This window comes from Loxodonta africana, unplaced genomic scaffold (genome assembly GCF_030014295.1).
Source record: "Loxodonta africana isolate mLoxAfr1 unplaced genomic scaffold, mLoxAfr1.hap2 scaffold_456, whole genome shotgun sequence".
NCBI lineage: Eukaryota > Metazoa > Chordata > Mammalia > Proboscidea > Elephantidae > Loxodonta > Loxodonta africana.
In genome coordinates, this window is record NW_026975171.1 from 113,987 (window position 1) to 132,500 (window position 18,514).

Consider the following 18,514-nt stretch of genomic DNA (forward strand, 5'->3'; position numbering starts at 1 on the left):
CGGGGGCGCGCGCGCACCCCCCATGAGGCTCCCGAGAGGTTTCCCGGCGGCCCAGGGGAGTCTGTCCCTCCCCCACCCCCAAGCCCCGGCAGGGTCTCAGGTGGACCCGGTTCCGCCCCAATGCCCTTCGCTCCGGTTGTCGGCCGTCACCTGGCGGCCGCTTCCATATCGTTCCCCTCCGGAGCTCTGGGGCGCCGAGATGGGAAGCGATCCCGAAGGACGCGCGCTCCCCGCGACGGCCCAGAGCCTCCGCTCAATTTCCCTGAGTCCGGCCTGGCTCCCGGGACCCTTCTTCCAGAGCCCCCTGTGTGGTTTCCAAGTCTGCCCGGGAGGCCCGGAGCCGATTCGTACCTGCTTGGGGAGGGAGGGCGTCCCCGGCCGGCTGCCAGTCAACGAGATGGGATTCCTATCTGGCCGCTCCGGCTGGCCGGCACAGCGCTCCAGGACGCATGCGGCGTCTGCAGGAGCGTCCCGGACGGGGCGGGAAAGGGTCCGGCCGGGCGGACTCCCTTGGCCGAACCGACCCCATGCCGTGGCCAGCCACACCGTCTTCCGGCCGCCCGGCGCCGAGAAACGTGTCCGGCGGCGGCGCTGGGGGCGGGGGGAGCCGGGACGAGGACGGGCGTCCGGGCTCCTGGCGATGCTCCCTCGCCGGCCGCCGATCCGGATCCGTCCCGCTGCCGCCCGCGCCGGTTGTCGGCCGCCGCCTGGCGGCCGCCGCTTTTACACCGTTTTGCTCCGGAGCTCCGGCGCCGAATAGATGGGAAGCGATGCGGCCGTGGTGGACGAGACGACGTTCCAGGGCGCCGGCGGAGTCAGCAGGATCGTCCCGGCCACTGTGGGGCGCCCGCGCCAGAGCCGTGTCCCGGGATTGGGCCTGCAGAATCTTGTGGAGGCGGCCGCTGGTGCCGTCGTGGTGAGGTTGGAGTTGCCGCTCGGGCGGGTCGACCAGTGCGTGCTGGTTCACCACCGCCACGGGTTCGCGCGGACTGGGACGGGCGGGATGGAGAGGGCACAGGCGGACAAACGGCCAACACATACCACAGCCTGTCGCGCGCCTCTTTTCATGTGTCCTGTTCGTCACTGGGGCCTCCGGCGTAGGTCCGTGGTGGTCCGGGTAGAGTGCCCGGGGCCCGGACCGCTGGAGGAGAGCCTCCCGAGAATTTTTTCCAAGTCCGCTACAGAGGTTCACGGATTGTCTCCCGTTAGCGCGGCCGGCCGATGGCGGCCATAACGCAGCGACTCCAGCGCCTGTGCGGCTTTGGCTACTTCAGTAATCCTGTTCTGCAGGTCGCCCAGAGAATCCCGGGAACTCGGGAGCTGGCGGCGATGGGGTCGTGTTATACAGCAATGGATATGCCGCAGTTCCAGGAGATCGCTGCGGTTGGCGGGCTTCTTCTGCTGCGAGTCGCGGCGTTTCTTACGACGAAAAGTAAGCGTTTTAGATCACACAACTATAGGTGGTATGCTTCAACAGCGCAGTGGTTTCTGTAAAAAGTTGCCGAGTTTAGACGTTTCCAAGGTTGTAAGCAATCGAGATTACACAGTCCTTGGTTCTTGTTGAAGCACCGGCTTCATGTTGTTGCACTGGTTCTTGCATGACTAGGTGCTGTTTTACGATCTATTCGCAAAGATATTGGCATGCGGGCCTCGTGTGCCGTCTAGTTCTCGCGTTTTTCTGTGGTTAACTAAAGTGGCCACAGTGTTTTGTGTGATGTGTTTTTTTTTTTCTGTTCCGTTTTTATAGCAGACGTTTTCGCTACTGGAGTTGAAAGCGGTCCTTCTCGAGCGCTTTTTTTGCCAATACCCAGCATTTATTGCTTGGTATCTTTCTTATTGGCTCGATCGTTATTTCATTGTTGAGGTGTCATTGCGCTGTCCCGTGGGGCCATAAGGCGCGCCAGACGAAACAGCCAGACGATGGTCATGTCTATGACAAGAATGTGTCTTTTACATTTATTGTTACAGGTGCGGGGATCTGGTATTCGCGAAAGTTGAGGGTGGACAAGCATGAAAACGGGGAGCACGCAAGTGTTGTTCAGGAAAGCTGTTGTGCGTGAGGTTGTAGGCTGCGTTCATAGCAGTGAGCGCTTGGAGTGGCTTTCTTATGTCGTGCTTATCACTGCAGCAGAATCCCCTACTGCGTTTGGCGCCCTTGAGCGCCTTGTGGTGTATGATGTGGTGGGAGGTGGGGGAGAGCAACGCGCCCTCAATGAGAAGGCTGTTTTAGGTTTCTTTGAAAATGTTTTACCCCTGTGTACCATCACCTGAAACATATTGTGCATAGGCGCTGGCTGTGTGTTATAGGCCAAGCTAATCTCTGGGAAAAGTGAGCTGCTTCAGTGCTAGCGCCACGTGGCGCACTTCTGTACGAGCTTGTCCCTCATTCTTTGAGTTCAGGGTGAAACTTGCCGGGCCAGGCAGCCGGCGTCAGATAGTGGGTCCATGTGCTCGCGTGTGCAGTTTTCTCATCAGTGTGTTTGTGGCTGGTGGCCCGTCCAAGAGTCCCTCACGCTGTCTTGCACCTCTCTGTCCACACCCTTCTGGTGCCACCCGTGCTAGCAGTGTGCGGACGCGGGATGCCTACTTTGGGCGTGTTCTTGGTGACGTGCTTATGGGTCAGTTGAGTGGATCTGTGCATGTGCTCTCCCAGCGCTTCCCTAGCCCCAAACTTCCCCTGTGTTTACTTACTACTGTATGCGTGCATCCCAAACCACTCCACACGTTGGGTGTGCCCCAGGGAGATTGGACTTGCTCCTTGGTGTTGCGCTTTTGGGCCAGGACTGGGTTGTGCTATGGACTGTTGGGCGGTGGGTGGCCGTTAAACGTGCGAGGGTCGCTCAAGGTAGGCTAGAGATGTCCCTGATCTTACATGCCTTGTAGTGTGGGTTGGCGGTTTCTGAATCCCCCACGTTCCCGTGTTTCCTTTGCACCTCTGCCGCCCTCCGTAGTCTTGTTCCCTGTCAGGCCAAGTCTTTGCGCCCCTCAGCACCTTACCTTAGCCCCAGCTTGCACGATACTTTCATTTTGCATTCCACCCCCAACGTGTATAGACGCTACTACGCATGTGGGAGTTGTGGATTTTGTGATGAGTGGGATGGCTCCTGTGGCGCCCTTTTCCTCAGTCTGTTGGGAACACGGGAACGAAGCGCTAATGCTGATATACCCGAGTTACTGGGTGGGCGTTGGCGTGAACTGTGCCTTCGCTAAGTTTCGTTAAGTCAGCAATGCTCCAGGGAGCCTCGTGGGCCGACCTTTGGCCCAGTGCCTGTCCCGGATTATGGGTGGTGCACCCACTTATTTCCCCCAATTGCTGCCTTTGACTGGGATTGTGCAGCACAGCAATGAGTTTTTTTCTCCTCCCCGAGGGTCTAGAGAGACAAGATACGTGTCTTTTAAGTCTAGGTCCCATGTACCCCAGCAAAATCTCAACTTCAATGAATTTTGTCATTAAGTCGGTTGTTACGAATCCCTCCTTTCTGTCGGGTCGTATGTCATGTGTGGTGTGCTGTGTCCTACATGTTGTGGTGTGCCGTATATCCATATAGAGGATATTCAGCGATGATGTATATACTTCGAAGGCCACCGAGAGGAGCCTTATAAATGCACGGTTAGTGACGCACATCTGGAAATGCTCATACTGTATGAGGCAGGGTATGACGGGTAAAACTAGTAACATGATTACTGTTCGCCAGGGCGAGGGAAAAGGGTTGTGTGTGAGGAGCACAGATGATTTTTAAGGAAGTGAACTGTCCTCCAGGATAGTGGTTGACGGAAGCCGTTGTAATCAACAGTCTGGTGTAACTATAATGACAGACACATAGACCAAGGTTAACACGGGAAATAAATGCATTCGTTCATGGACTGGTTTTTGAAAACTGGCAGAAGTCCGCTCGAATGGGAAGAATCGGGCAGGCTTGGGTGAATGGTATTGGCAAATGATACTTGCAGAAAAATGTAACAGGATCCGTATGTAACACCGTAAAGAAAAAATGGAAAATGTGTCCAAAGACAGGTTTTTGAAGCTCAGGTATAAGATTTCTGAAAAAGAACCAGGACATAATTAGGGGACCTGATCTTTTTTTCAGCAGGTTACCAAACCAGGACTGCAGATGCAGGAGAATGGGTTAGCAACTGGAACTGCCTAGAAATTGAATACACTCACCAAAAAGCTACGGAACAGTGAAAAATGTTGAGCGAACACGTGGGGACAAATTGTCTACTTTTGGAACTACGAAGTAAAACTTCAACTTGAGAGAAGCCATACAAAACTAAAACGTGAAGGGCGGTAACATCACTGATATTTAAGTGGCCCTGGCCCACAAGCACATGTAAAGATGGCTTTGGGTATTAGACAGGAGGAGGAGATGGACAAAAACCACAGTGGTGCTATTTCAGCTTGCCAAAAATGATGCAGAAAATTAGTGGTGTGTGGGGAGACCGAAACTCTTATCCTTTGCAGGTGGAAATGTGAAATGTTTGAGTCGTGAAAAAGAAAAAGCGGTTCTCCAAAGAACTAATAAAAATGGAACTTATCCTACGAACATTCCCTCCCTATGCTTGTAACCTAAAGTTAGGAAAGCAGGGATAGAGATAGTTGCCCACCAATGATCAACGCACCGCTATTCCCAGTAGCTCCGAATGTTCAAACGAGTGAATGGATAAACGAAATGTACATATTACACTGGAGTACTAATGAGCTAGTAGGAATGTAGTCTTTGATACATGCTACAAGAGGGGTGGAGCTTTAGGCATTACATACTGAGTGAAATGTAAGTCACAAAGACTGTCACAGAACGATAAGCCGCAGGGCTAAGAGGGCCTAGTAGAAGCTTCCAGTGTTCTGTCTTAGAACAAGAGCCAGGAACAACAGACAGGATTGTATTTATGACAAGCAAGGAGCCCTGAACGTCAAAGCCAGAGTTAGAAACCAGACTGAGCGGCAGAGGAATGGAGCCAGTTCAGAAACAGAGAGGAGGTGCCAGGCCTGAATCCTGGAAGGCCCTGAGGTTCCATGCCTGGACTTGGAGGTGGCAGCAGGCTGGTATGGGTGTTCTGCCCCCATTTCTTCAGGGAGAAGCAACCACCCACACCAGCCTACTTGCACCTCTGGAACTAGAAAACTGGGCTTATGGCAAAAGGGGCGTACTTTTTTTACTGTGCCTCTCTTCCTCAAGGTTGCCTGTAGAGGCTGTCAATATTCCTGTGCCTCAGGCCGTCCTCAGCACATAAAGAGATCCTCCCAGCCTGGGAGGAAATTTCACCATTTGGGAGTAAAGATAACTTGAAAGCCCCACTCAGTGAGGGAGCTTAGTACAGAAATGGCTCCTATCCAGGCATAAATGGATTCTGGATACTTTCATCACTCTTCTGGGACTTACGTGGGTGTATGTCAGGAGAATAGGCCTTTCCTGGCACACTGCAACTATTTCAGCTCTGTGGTGGAGAGGTGGGCGTTTGATGTTCTATGTGACTTTGCCTTACTAAACAGCGTCCTCACCTGCACACGAGAGGGGCTTAAGAACTGGTGCCCCAGCATGTCCCCCTCCCACGAGCGACAGGGGTCCAGGAATTACGTGCACCTCCCAGTCCTTACAACCAAAACTGTTGGGTGCCTATGGTCTATATACAGAACCTACCCCTGAGCTCTAGGGAATAGGGACATGAGTCTTACAAGGGATGTGCTTTGCTCACAAAAACGGGGGGCAGGGCTGTCAACCCTCCTGCATTGTCGAGAGGTGCCCCTTACACAAGCCATGGTATTTGCAATCCCATCATATCCAGGTGAAAGCTGGACAGTAAGAGAATAAAGAAAACTAAAGAAGTGTGACACCTTTGAATTGTGCTGGTGAGCGCACTATACGGTGGAGTGCCAAAAAGAATGAACTAAATCTGTATGGGAAAAAGTATAACCACAATGCTCCTTACAAGCAAGGACAGTGAGACTCTGTCTTATGCACTTTGGATGTGTTGTCACGAGGGATCAGTCCTGGGAGGACATGTTTGGTACAGTACAGGGTCAGTGGAAAAGACCACCCTCAATGAGGTGTGTTGACACAGTGGCTGCAACAGGCAACTCAAGTGTAATGATTGTGAGGATGGACCAGGATGGGGCAGCGTTTCGTTCTGTTGGACATTGGGTCCCTATGAGTCAGAACCGACTTGATGGCACCTAACAACAACAGGGATAAGTGAAAGGTCACCTACAAAGGAGGGTGAATAAAATAAGCTTGGACTACTCAGGAGAAGCCATGCAGGCAAGAAGGGAATGGATGACTTGTACAAAGACTTGAAGGAAAAAAATTGCCACCCAACAATCATATGCAGCACAACTGTCCTGCAAATATGAAGGAAAAATTAGAATTGTATTAGGGTAAATTTTAGGGAGTTTGTAAAAACCAAAACTGCAAGAAATATTTAAAGGGAGGCCTCTGGGTAGAAAATGAATTTCAGGAATCGAACCAAGACTAGAGCAGAGGACAACCAAATGTCAACCCAGATAGGGAAATGAGGAAAAACCCGAATAAAAAATGCTGAAGATGGGCAGTGATGTCATTATGTAAAACAAAAACATTAAAATCAAGAGGGACTAAGCAATGTAGTCACAGATCTTTCCTATGGAGAGGAAGACAAGGCGAAAAACAGGTTTAAACTTTAAAAAACGGGTAACTATTTAGGTAATGAAGCACTATAAATACAAAAAAGCACCAGGAACAGAATCAACCACGACTATGAGGAAAGGAATATACACTGTAAATGGACTAAATATAGGTGGTGGCAATGGATATGGAAATATGATCCATCTATATGCTGCCTGTAACGAACACCTTAGAGACAAAAACTCAAAGGATGGGAGAAAATAGTTTCTGACAAAATAGGATTTAAAGTTAAATCCACCACAAAGGGAAACGAAAGTGTATAGTGATTAAAGGGACAATACACCAGGACGTAACCATATTTAACATTTATGTACCCAATGACCGGGGTGAAAGATGCGCGTAAAACAAAGTACTAGCGATGAAACTAAGCTGCACAATTATACTAGATTTCAACAGAACTTCCAGTGGACAGAACACCCAGAAAGCAGTGTTTGAAGTCAATTTATATCAATAAATGTGAACATACAAAAAGGGCCAAAATCATAGAATTTTCTGTACAGCTTAGCAAGAGAAGAAACCCTCAGGCTCCTGAACAAATCAGGTATTAGGGCAGAATTACATGGAGTAGAGAACAGAAAATCAAGGGAGTGTTAAGACCAAAAGTTGCTCTTTCAAAAAAACCAAATTGATAAACCGTTGTCCAAACTGTGAAGAAGCAAGTAACTTGAATAAGAAATGAGATAGGCTTTTATATCACAAGGGACCCAACTGAAATTAAAAGAAATCATACATTTGAAAACTTGGAGGGATGAATTTCTAGGAACACAGTATTTACATTAGAGAGTGAACACGTAATTAAAAACTCTCAACAAAAAAAGACTTGGCGTGATGAACCAATCTTTGCAAACTGGGAAAAAAGTTTTAGCTATGACGTTTCGGATGAGCATCTGATCCCTAAAATCCGGAACTTATATACTGCTTCTGGAATATAAAATGGTACAACCGCTTGGGAAATCGGTGGGCACTTTTTAAAAAAGGTAAAAATAGAAACCATAAGATGCAGCACTCCCACTCCTTGAAATATATCGTAGAGAAATAAGAGCCTTTATACAAACAGATGTGGACACCCCTGTCCAGTGCACCAGTGTTTACAAAAGCAAAAACATGGAAGAAACCAACATGCCCATAAAGGGGTGAATGCGTAAATTATGGTATACATTCACAGAAGGGGAAATATTGATAAATATCAATGACGAATCTGTGAGACATTTCATAACATTGAGGAATCTGGATGGCATGCTGAGTAAATTTGTAAAGGGGCGAAGAGGTTATGAAACCAGTATTATAAGAACTTCAGAAATAGCCTAAACAGACTATTTTTTGAGGGTTTAGAGTGGGGAGGAAGAAAGGGAGAGGAGTTTTCACTAGATAGTAGAAAAGACTATTTTAAAGGGAATACAACACACGATAAAGGAAAGGTCAGTCTTGAAATGTCTCTCCTCAATAAACCAAATGCTCCGCAGGCCTGCGTATCAGGGAAGGTGGGCTGGAGGACCATGGCTTAAGGGGACAACTAGGAGACAAGTGGAAGAAGAGCAAAGGCAACGCCCCACGGCCGCGGAAACAGGGACGAGAGGGCACGGCTGCAGGGGGGCTTTGGATTTCCTCCCCCCCACTCCTTTTTTCTTGCTTTCTTCCCACCTCTCGGCCCCCGCAGCCCGGTAACCCTCCCTCCTCTCCCCGGACTCCAGGTCGACCAGGCCCTCTATGTCTCCCCCTCCCCATCTCCTGTCTTGGTGTCTCTTTCCCTCCCCCCTTCCCCTATCCCCGTCTCTCTGTCCTCCTCCCTACCCCTCCCTCCCTCCCTCCCCAGGACACCCTGCCGCCACCGCCACCAATCTAGCTAGCGGGACAGCGGCCCGCCTGACACCGAAAGAGAAGGCTGCTGCGGTGCGGATTCCCTCCTTCCGGCGGGGGCTATCGCCCGCCCCTGCGAGCCGCGCGTACTGTGAGCGTCGTGGACCGCCGGCGCGTCGCGCTCCCGCGTAAGAGCGTAGTGGGCCCACATCGGAATGCCGCGCGGGCGCGTGGCCGGTGGGAGCGAGTCGTGCGGTCGACCCTATGTAGTTCGGGCACGCGCCCCCGTGTCTCGCGTGCGACGCGTCCTCCGGGTCGCGTGCGTGCGGGCGGGAGCGCGGGGGCAGGCGGGCGTGGGGGCGTCGCGGTCACCGTCCGTGCGCGTGCGCCGTCTCGAGCGCCTCCCGCTTTGGGGGGACGGCGGGCGCGCGGGGGCGCCGCGGGCGTGTGGCCGTGCCGCACCTTCCGCGGGGGCTTCCCCCCAGCGCGGCGCGGGAGGCGCCTGTTCGTTCGCGTCTCCCGCCCGCGGTTCCGGTGCGCCGTCTATCCGTCCGCGCGCGTCGCCGGCCGTGCGTCCGAGCCCGCGTGCCGCCTGCCCGTGGGTGCCGCGTGTACGGAGCCGCGTCCGCGCCCGCTTCCCCGAGCGTCAAGTGCAGGCCGCGCGCGCCTAGTGGAGCGTACCCGCCCGCTCCGTGTATCGTGTGCGCGGGGGCGACGCGCGTTCCCGCGTGTTCCGCCTGCCCGCGTCTACCTCCGCGTCTCCCGAGCGTCCCGTGCGTGCGTCTGCTGTGCGCGTGCGTCTCCGCGTTTCCGCGTGCCCCGGGCGTGCGTCCGTGTCGCCGGAGGGCGCCGCCGCCGCCGCGGCGTGCGCGTACGTGTCCGCGCGGGTGCGCGCGTGGCCCCCCGGTGCGCGCGCGCGCGCCCCCGTCCGTCCGAGTGCGGCGCGCCTTCTTCGGGATGCCGCGCGGGCGCGCAGCCGGCGGGCGCGCGAGTCGCGCGGTCGGGCGTACGTACCTCGTGCCCGTGCCCCCGTCTCGCGCGCGACGCGTGTATCGCGTCGCGCGTGTGTGGCGGGGGCGCCGTGTCCTCCGGAGCGCTGCGGCGCGGCCGTCCGCCCCGTCGCGCCCCTCCGTCCGTCCGTGCGGGTGGGCGTCCCGCTTCGGGGGGGGCGGCGGGGGTTGGCCGCGGGCGGGCTTCTGTTGGGGGGGTCCGCGGGCGTGTGCCCCTGAGGCCTACCTTCCCGTGTTTCGGCCGCGCCGTCCGTGCGAGTTGCCGTGCGTCCGGGCCCCCGTGCGCGTGCGCTCGCGGACCGTGCCCGTGGGTGCCGCGCGTCCGCGTTCCCGCGTGTTCTGCCTGCCCGCGCCTACCTCTGTGTCTCCCGGGCGTCCCGGGGTTGTGTCTGCTGCGCGCGCGCGCGCGCGCCACCTCGCGTCCATCTCCGTGTTTCCGTGTGCTCCGTGGGCCCGTCCGTGTCTCCGGAGGGCACTCTGCGGTGCGGGCGCACGCGCGCGCAGGCGCGTTCCCGTCCTTCCGTCCGTCCGTCCGTCCTCCTCCTCCTCCTCCGCCCCCCACCGCCCACACCCCCGCCGCCCCCCGCCGCCCCCACCGCCTCCGCCGCCTCCAAACCTCTTCCCCGCCTGGCGGGTGGCAGCCGGCGGCCACGTCGGACTGGATCCGGATATCGCCAGCGTGGGGCCCACGGCAAGGGCGCAGGCGGGGTGGGGTTGGGGGTGCGTGGTGGGCGGTGGGGGGGTGGCGCCAGCGGTCCTCGGCGGCGGCGGGCCTAGCGCCGCCGGCACGTGCCCCTCCGGTTTCAGTCGGGACCGCCTCCGTGACGTCGAGGAGAGCTTCTCCACCCGTCCGTCCGAGGGCGCGGGGGTTCGGCGGACCGAGGGTGCCGTCGTCCCTCGACGACCGCCTTCGGGTCGCGCGCACACACACGCTCGGAGGCGCCCCGTCTCAACTGAAAGGAGTCGGCGGAGTAGAAACCGCGGCCCTCGAGACAGCTCCCTAACGCCGGGTGCGTGCGGCGGGGTGCTTTCTACACCCTACAGAAGGAAAACGCCTGTGGCCGGAGTTCTCGACGCCCGCCTTTCGACGCACCCTCTCGTCGCCTCGCTCCGTTTCCTAAGGCTCTCGTGACTCCTCCCGTTCTATTTCAGGGAGGCGCAGCTGAAGGGCTATCCGCTCCGCCCGTCCGTGAAGTTGGGCTTTCCCCCCGAAGGTGGCCGGAAGGGGGTGGGGGGGCGCGTGAGCCAAAGGATCTTGAAAACGCGGCGGCGGCGGTACCGCTTTCGGCTCTCGCCGATCCCACGCAGAGGCGGGGGCGCGGGCAGGTCCGCGCGCAGGTGCCCGTGTGAAGGTGCAGGAGCGTGCAGGCGCGGGCGCGCGCGCGCGCGCCCTCGGGCATGTACGTAGAGGCGGGCGCCCGCGCGTGCACACCCCTAGGCGTACGCACGCGCACGGACGCGCCCGAGGGCGCGCGCGTACCGGCGCGAGCGCGCCCGTGCGGGCGCGCACACGCCTACGCGCGTGTACCCGCGCGGGTACGAACGGGCAGGCACGCGCGTACGAGTACGCGCTTGCGGACGCACCCGCCCGCCCGCGCACGGGCGCGTGCACGCGCCTGCGTGTCCGTATCTGCAGCCACGGGCGTGAGCGCCTAGGCGCCTACCGTCCTTCTTCTACCTAACGCCGTCACCGGGCTGGCTCGGCGTACAGGTACGCCTGTCTCCCCCTCCCCTCCAATCCCCTCCCCCTCCCGTCCCTCCCCCTCCCCCGTCCCCCTCCCCCTCCCCTCGTATCCTCTCCCCTCCGACCTCCCCCTCCCCGCCCTCCCCCCACCGCCTCCCCTCCCCCACCCCTCGCCCTCCCCTCCCCCTCGCCTCCCCTGCCCCCATCCCCCTCCCCTCCCCCACCCCTCCCGCCCACCCCTCCCCCTCCCTCTCCCGTCCCTCCCCCCTCCCCTCCCCTCCCCTCCCCCTCCCCCTCCCGTCCCTCCCCCCACCCCTCCCCTCGTCTCCCCTCCCCTCCCCCCTCCCCCTCCCCGTCCCTCCCCCCACCGCCTCCCCTCCCCCACCCCTCCCCCTCCCCTCCCCCTCGCCTCCCCTGCCCCCATCCCCCTCCCCTCCCCCACCCCTCCCGCCCACCCCCTCCCCCTCCCCCTCCCTCTGCCCGTCTCCTTCCTTTTCTGAAACCGGGTTTTCCTCTTCGAGAGCCGTTCCGCCCCTCGGGCGAAACCAACTCGCCGCGTACCGGAGACCGAGTGCAAAGACGGAGCCCCGGCGGCGCGGCGGCGGCGGCGGCTCGGAGCTCGGCTGCCGACCGAGATCGTCGGCGGTTCGGATCCGCCGGCTCCTCCTTGGGAAGCCCGTGGGGCGGCTCGACTCTCTCCCCTAGGGCCGCTCCGAGTCCCGAGCCGCTCGACGGCACGCGACGGCAGCGGCGCCGCAGTCAGTTCTCTATCTAAACGGAAACGACGACGATGACGAACGTCAGTCTTCACCGCCACGCCCTACTCCCCACCCGAGCACCGTTCCAACTCGGGTGTTTCTCTCCCTGTGGCGGGGGTCCCCCCCGACTGAGAAAAAATAAACCGCCCCCCGAGGACGGCCCGCGTTCGGAGCCTCTTGGTAGTAGCGCGCCTTCACGGGACGACGGCACGCGCGCCCGTCACCCGCTTCCCGGAAAGCTCCCCCCGCAGAGAGTCGCGAACTCGGGCGAAGACGGAGGAGTCCGCGTACCCGTCGCCCAAGGTTCAGCCATCGTCCGATTGGAAACCGGTGCCTTCCCGGTCCCGCCTCCCCGTCGATCGACGCCTCCCGGGGGTGGGATGGCTTCCAGCCGAACCAGCCTACCGTACCCTTCCCCTCCTACGTACCTCGGGAGGTCGGCTCGGACAGGGAGGGGCCCGTCAGATGTCCAGTCCGCCGTGAGCTTTCCACGACGACGGTCGGCCGGTCGGCCGGCCGGTCGGCCGGTCGGCCGGTCGGTCGGTCGGTCGGTCGTCCCGGAACACCCCGGTCGGGTCCGCGCGCGCGCGCGGCACGGGCTTCACACACCTCGCTCCTCTGGCTTCCCGGGAGACGCTCGCGGCACGGCGACGCGTGCAACGCGGGAACGGCGACGCTGCCCTCGGCCTTACCGTCCCCCCCCTCCAGCCGAATACGGCCCCGGCCCTCACCGCGGGCCGAGTTGGGGGGCTGGGGGTCGGGCCGGGGGGGGGGATCGGCGGCGGCGGCCCTCGTCGGCAGGCGGCGCTAGCGCCGCCGGCGTGCGGCCTTACGGTTCCCGTTGCGATTCCCCTCGTGGGCGCGGAGAAAAGCCTCTCCATCCGGCCAAGGGGGCGCCCGTTCGGCGGACCGAGGGCGACGACGGGGGGCTGCCCGTCCGCCTGAGCGCGCGCCCGCTCCCGCAGGCACAGGCGCGCGCGGGCGCAGGCACAGGCGCACACGCTCAGACACGCGCTCACGCGCAGACGCGCACTCAAACCCATACAGACACGCACAGACGCACACACAGACGCACGCACAGACCCGCGCTCACGTGCGCAGGCGCCCCCACAGACGCAGGCGGGCACGCACACGGGCACGCCCGCAGACGCGCACGCGCACGCACGCAGTCACGCGCGCACACGCAGGCACACACGCCCGGACACGCGCGCACACGCCCCCGCAAAGACGCGCCCCCGCACAGACGCGCGCGCGCGCGAACGGACGCACGCACGCGCGCAGGCACGCGCGCACACGCACCAGGCCACCCGGAACGTTTGCCAACTCCCCGCCCACCTCAGCACCCCACCCCCCGGGCCCGAGGCGCGTGGTCCCCCACCGCCCCCACCCTCCGACCCCCCCACCGCCCCGCTCTCGGCCTCCCACCCCCCAACCCCCCTCCGGCACTCCACCCCCCACCCCCACGACTCACGCACACACGCCCGCCCGCCCGCCCGCATTCGGGAGCCGCCGGAGATCTCTCGATGCTCGAGACGCCGACTCACCCCTCTCCCTCCCCCCCCCCCGCCCCGGAGACGCCACCTTCCCGAGTCCGCCCGCGCGAGCCCGGAGAGCACTCGCTCGGGCCGAGCCGCCCGAGGGCCTCTGGGCGGGCGTTCGCGGCTGGCCCGCCGCGCCTCCGCTGGACCTCACTAAGTCCGGCCTCGCTCCCGAGAGCCTCGAGGGCCTCCCTCGGTGAGATGTCTCCCCAGTCGGACCGGGGGGCCCAGAGCCGGTCCGTACCGGCTCTGGGAAGGCGTTCCCGGCCTCCCCCCCGCCCCCCGTTTGCCCGCCCGCGTCGCGGGAGGATGGAAAGCGATGAGGAAGAACGCTCTCGGTGGCGGCCGTGGTTTTCTTTTGCGACGCGGATGCCGGCAAACGCACGGCTCCCTCCCTCCCTCCCTCCCTCCCTCCCTCCCTCCCTCCCTCCCGACGCAATTTGCCCGTTCAACCCGCCTCACGCGTACCGTTGGCTCGGCGACAGGGACGACGGCGGAAAACGTCTCCCGGTCTGCCTGCTGCGCCACGCGGGCACTCAAAGAACGAGGAGGAAAACTTCGGGGACTGGCGGTCTCATCCCGTCCCGTTTGTCGCGTCCGTCCAAAGGATACGGATCGGAGAACACCTGCCCGTCCGACGCTTGGGACGTGCTCTCTTCTCCCTCCCGCCCCCGGTGGACGCTCATCCCCTCGGGCGCCCCCCCCCGTTCGGCCCTTTCGGGGGCGAGCGCGCGCGCGCGCCCCATGACGCTCCCGAGAGGTTTCCCCGGCGGCCCGGGGGAGTCTGTCCCCTCTGCCACCCTCGAGCCCCGGCCGGGGCCCAGGTGGACCCGGTTCCACCCCCCCGCCGCCCTTCGCTCCGGTCGTCGGCCGTCACCCGGCGGCCGCTTCGATACCGTCCCCCTCCGGAGCTCTGCGGCGCCGACGGGATGGGAAGCGGTCCCGGCGGGCGCGCGCTGGCCACGGCGGCCCGGGGCCTTCGCTCCGTCTCCTCGAGCCCGGCCTGGCTCCCGGCGTCCTCCCGGGGTCCTCCCGGGGTCCTCCCTCCCTCCCTCCCTCCCTCCCTCCCTCCCTCCCTCCCTCCCTCCCTCCCAGGGCCCCCCCCCGAGTGGGACACGCCGGCTGGCCGGCATGGTGCTCCAGGGCTCCAGCGGGGTAGACGGGATCTTCCTGGCTGAGGGGCGAAATGGCCCGGCTGGGCCGGACCCCCTTGGATCGGAACTTTGGGAGATGGGGCCAAGGTGGTGGAATAGGCTGACGCTTCCGCCTAGCTCTCTTGACGACAAAGACCCGGAAACACAAGCGAACGAGTATGTCTGCGACGAGCGGCGAGTCCTGACCGTCGAAGGCGGGCTTAGACGACGCACTGAGGGGCAGCGGCAGGAAGAGACCTTTCAGGGGCAGAGAGGGTTTACCGGCCCTGCCCCGCGGGGAGCCCTCAGGCACCATTCCCAGAGCGGCTGCTGCAGTGGGCTGGTACCGTCGTTCCACTGCTGTTCCGTCAGGGAGAAGCAGCCAGCCACACAGCCTGCTCACACCTCCGGAACCTGAGGAGGGCCCGGCCGGGCGGATCCCCTTGGCCCAACCGACCCCGCGCTGTGGCCGGCCCCACCGTCTTCCGGCCGCCCCGCGCCGAGAAACGTGTTCGGCGGCGGCGCTGGGAGGCGGGGGAGGGGGGCGGGGGGGGAGCCGGGACGGGGCCGGGCGTCCGGCCGCCCGGCGACGCGCCCTCGCCGGCCGCCGATCCGGATCCGTCCCGCTGCACTCCGCGCCGGTTGTCGGCCGCCACCTGGCGGCCGCTTTGATATCGTCTTCCCCCGGAGCTCCGGCGCCGGCGACACGCGCGGGAGGCGATGTGGCCGCGCTGGCCGAGGCGACGTTCCCGGACGCCGGCGGCGGCGTCGGCAGGATCGTCCTGGCCGAGGCGGGAAAGGGCCCGGCCGGGTGGATCCCCTTGGCCCAACCGACCCCGCGCCGTGGCCGGCCCCAACGCCTTCCGGCCGCCCCGCGCCGAGAAACGTGTTCGGCGGCGGCGCTGGGAGGCGGGGGAGGGGGGCGGGGGGGGAGCCGGGACGGGACCGGGTGTCCGGCCGCCCGGCGACGCGCCCTCGCCGGCCGCCGATCCGGATCCGTCCCGCTGTCGCCCGCGCCGGTTGTCGGCCGCCACCTGGCGGCCGCTTTGACATCGTTTTCCTCCGGAGCTCCGGCGCCGGCGACATGGGAGGCGCTGTGGCCGCGCTGGCCGAGGCGACGTCTCGGGACGCCGGCGGCGTCGGCGGGATCGTCCCGGCCACGGTGGGGCGCCGGCGCCAGAGCCACGTTCCGGAATTGGGCCCGCAGCTTCATGTGGCCGAGGCGGTGGCCGTCGCCGCCGCCGCCGCCGCCGCCGCCGCCGCCGCGCTCCCGGGTGCCGTGTTTTAGACGGCGCTGGACCGAACCGGGCCGCACCGAGACGGCGCAGGCAGAAGAACGGGACAAGGCACGCCCCGGCCGTTCGCGCGCCTTCCTTCGCGCGGCCCGGTCGTCACCGGGGCCTCCGGCGTAGGTCCGGGGTGGCCCGCGGAGGGCGCCCCGGGCCCGGGCGCGGTCCCGCGTGGGGTCCGGACCGTCGGAGAATTTTTTCAAAGTCCCGCTCCGGGGGTCCCCGGGCCGAGGTTGCCGCCCCCGGCCCGCCCCGGCCCGGCCACGGACCCGCGCGGGGCCCGGACCTTCGGAGGGGCCCCGCCGCCCGAGAATTTTTTCCAAGTCCCCCCTCCGAGGGTTCCCCGACCGGCCCGCGTTGGCCGCAGCGCAGGCGGCTGGCTCTGGGCGCCCGCGCGGCCCCGGCCAGCTCCGTCACCCCGTCCCGCGGGTCGACCAGAGGATCCCGGGAGCTCCGGGGGGGGGCGGGGCGCTGGGGGCCATGGGGTCGCGCTACGGACCGATGGCCGGGCCGCAGTTCCGGGGGCTCGCCGTGGGGAGCGGGCCCCTCCCGCCGCGGGGCGTGGCTTTTCTCTCGCCCAAAACGGGCGATTTGGGCCACCAGATTGGTGCTGACACGCTCTCCTCGCCGGGTGACTCCCGCTGAGCAGATGGGAAACCTGGACGGGTCCGTAGACGCCGGTCCACCGACGGCCCACGCCCTCCCCCGCTCCTCCCCGCTTGAGCCGCCCGCCTGGGGCCCGTGCGCCGGCTCTCGCGCGTCCAGATGTCCAGCCGCGGTGCCTCCCCCCGGTCTCCAGTGCCCGAGGGCGGCGTGGCACGGGCGCCGCGGGCCCTCTGACCCGCGTGCCCCTTGTCGCAGGCACCCGCGGTGGCCGCGGTGCTCGCCAGAGTGTGCCCCGCTCCCCCCCTCCCCCAGGCCCACGTGCCTCGCGTGTCAGGCGTTCTCCGTGTGCGGGGTCCTCGCGGCCACCTTTCCGCAGCCGGGGCGGGCGAGGCAGAAAGCGGGTCCTCTCCGGGGCTGTCCTCGCCCGCCTCCTGGCAGCCCTGGCGGGGGGGTCTTCTCCTCCTCGCTTGTGCCTGGGCTGACCCGATCGATGTGGTGTTGTCGTGCTCTCCCGGGCCGGGTCCGAGCCGCGCCAAGACGAGGGACGGACATTCGTGGCGAATGGGACCGCTCTTCTCGCTCAGCGCGCGGGCCCCTCGCTCCTCCTCCCCGCCCGCCGGTGGTGCGCAGAGGGGCAGGGGCACGGAATCCGGCCCGACCTCGCTCATCTGCCCTCGTTCGCGGCCTCGCGGCCAGCGTCGGCGGTGGCGGGGTCCTGAGACCGAGCAGGACAGCCTCTGCTCGTGGCCCTGGTGTTCTGCCTCGCGTCGGGCCCTCCCCCGCCCCCCGCGGCGGGGGGGCTCTCTGGTCAGGCGCACCCGCGCGCCCCACCCAGGTGGTGCCGGTGCGCCTCGAGTGGCCCTTTGGCGGTGCCCCTGGAACGCTCCAGGCCGTCCCTCAGGTGCCTGAGGCCGGGTGGCGGTGCCGTTTCCCCGTTCCCAGCCCACCCTTCCGGTCACCGCTCACGCGTGTGGGCGTGCGCCCCTCGAGCCGAGAGAAATAAAAAACAGGAGTGCGGCCGAGAGGGAGAGAAAGGATGTGGAGGAAAAAAAAAAAAAAAAAAAAAGAAGGGGGGTCGAGCGGGGTAAGACCTTTAGAGCACGCACGCCTCGCGGGAGGGTGCCGTGCCTGATCCCGAGAAGGCGGGGGTGAGAGAGGGGTGCGCGCGTGCGTGCCCGCCCCGGTGCCTGCCGAGACCCGCGTGAGGCAAGCGAGAGCGGAAGGAGGAGGGCCCGCGTGTTGCTTCCGCCGGTGCCGAGGGAAGTCGCCCTTGCGAGGTGGGGGCCCAGGCTGCGTAGCCGCGGCTGGGCCCCGGCGGTCCGTTGTTAGGCTCTGTCGTACCTCCTCCCCCCCGCGGGCCGCCCTAGAGCGCGGACCCCTCTACAGAGGGAGACCGGGGGGTGTGTTGGGCTTTTAGGTGCCCAGGCAAGCCTCGGGTGTGCGCGGCGCGTACCCGCGAGGCCCCGCGCGCTCGCCGGAGCCTGGCTCCGGTGAGGCGGGATGAGGCGGAGAAGCTTTAAAAGAGAAACGGAAAAAAAAAAAAACGGACGACTCAAAAGGCGTGACTTTCCGAGGCCCTCGGTCGCCGCTGCGGTGCCCCGCCCGTTCCCTCCTCGCCCGAGTGGAGGGTGGACGCAGCACGGAGCCGGGAGCACGCGCCGTCCCCGGGTGAGGCAGAGCCGCCGTGAGCACGAGGCGGCAGGCTCCGTTCCCGGCCGCAGAGGCCCACTGTGCCTTAACCCCCCCGCTGGTGCTTACCAATACCGCAGGCCCCCCCCGCCCATCCCCGGGGCGCCCTCGGGCGCCTGGCGGGGGCCCAACGTGGGGGGCGATGGGTGGGGACGGCCCGTCTTCGGTGAAGAAAGTCTTCTCTAGTCATCTCCGAGGGTGCCTTGGGGGTGCCGGATCCCCCAGCCGCTGCCCCTCGCCTTGCGCGCAAGCCACCGACCGTGGCTCGCAGGCAGAGCCCCCTCTCCTTCCCGCCCGGTGTGGAGGGAGAGGTCCGCCGGCCCCGCGGTGGGGCCGCGCGCCGCCCTTCGC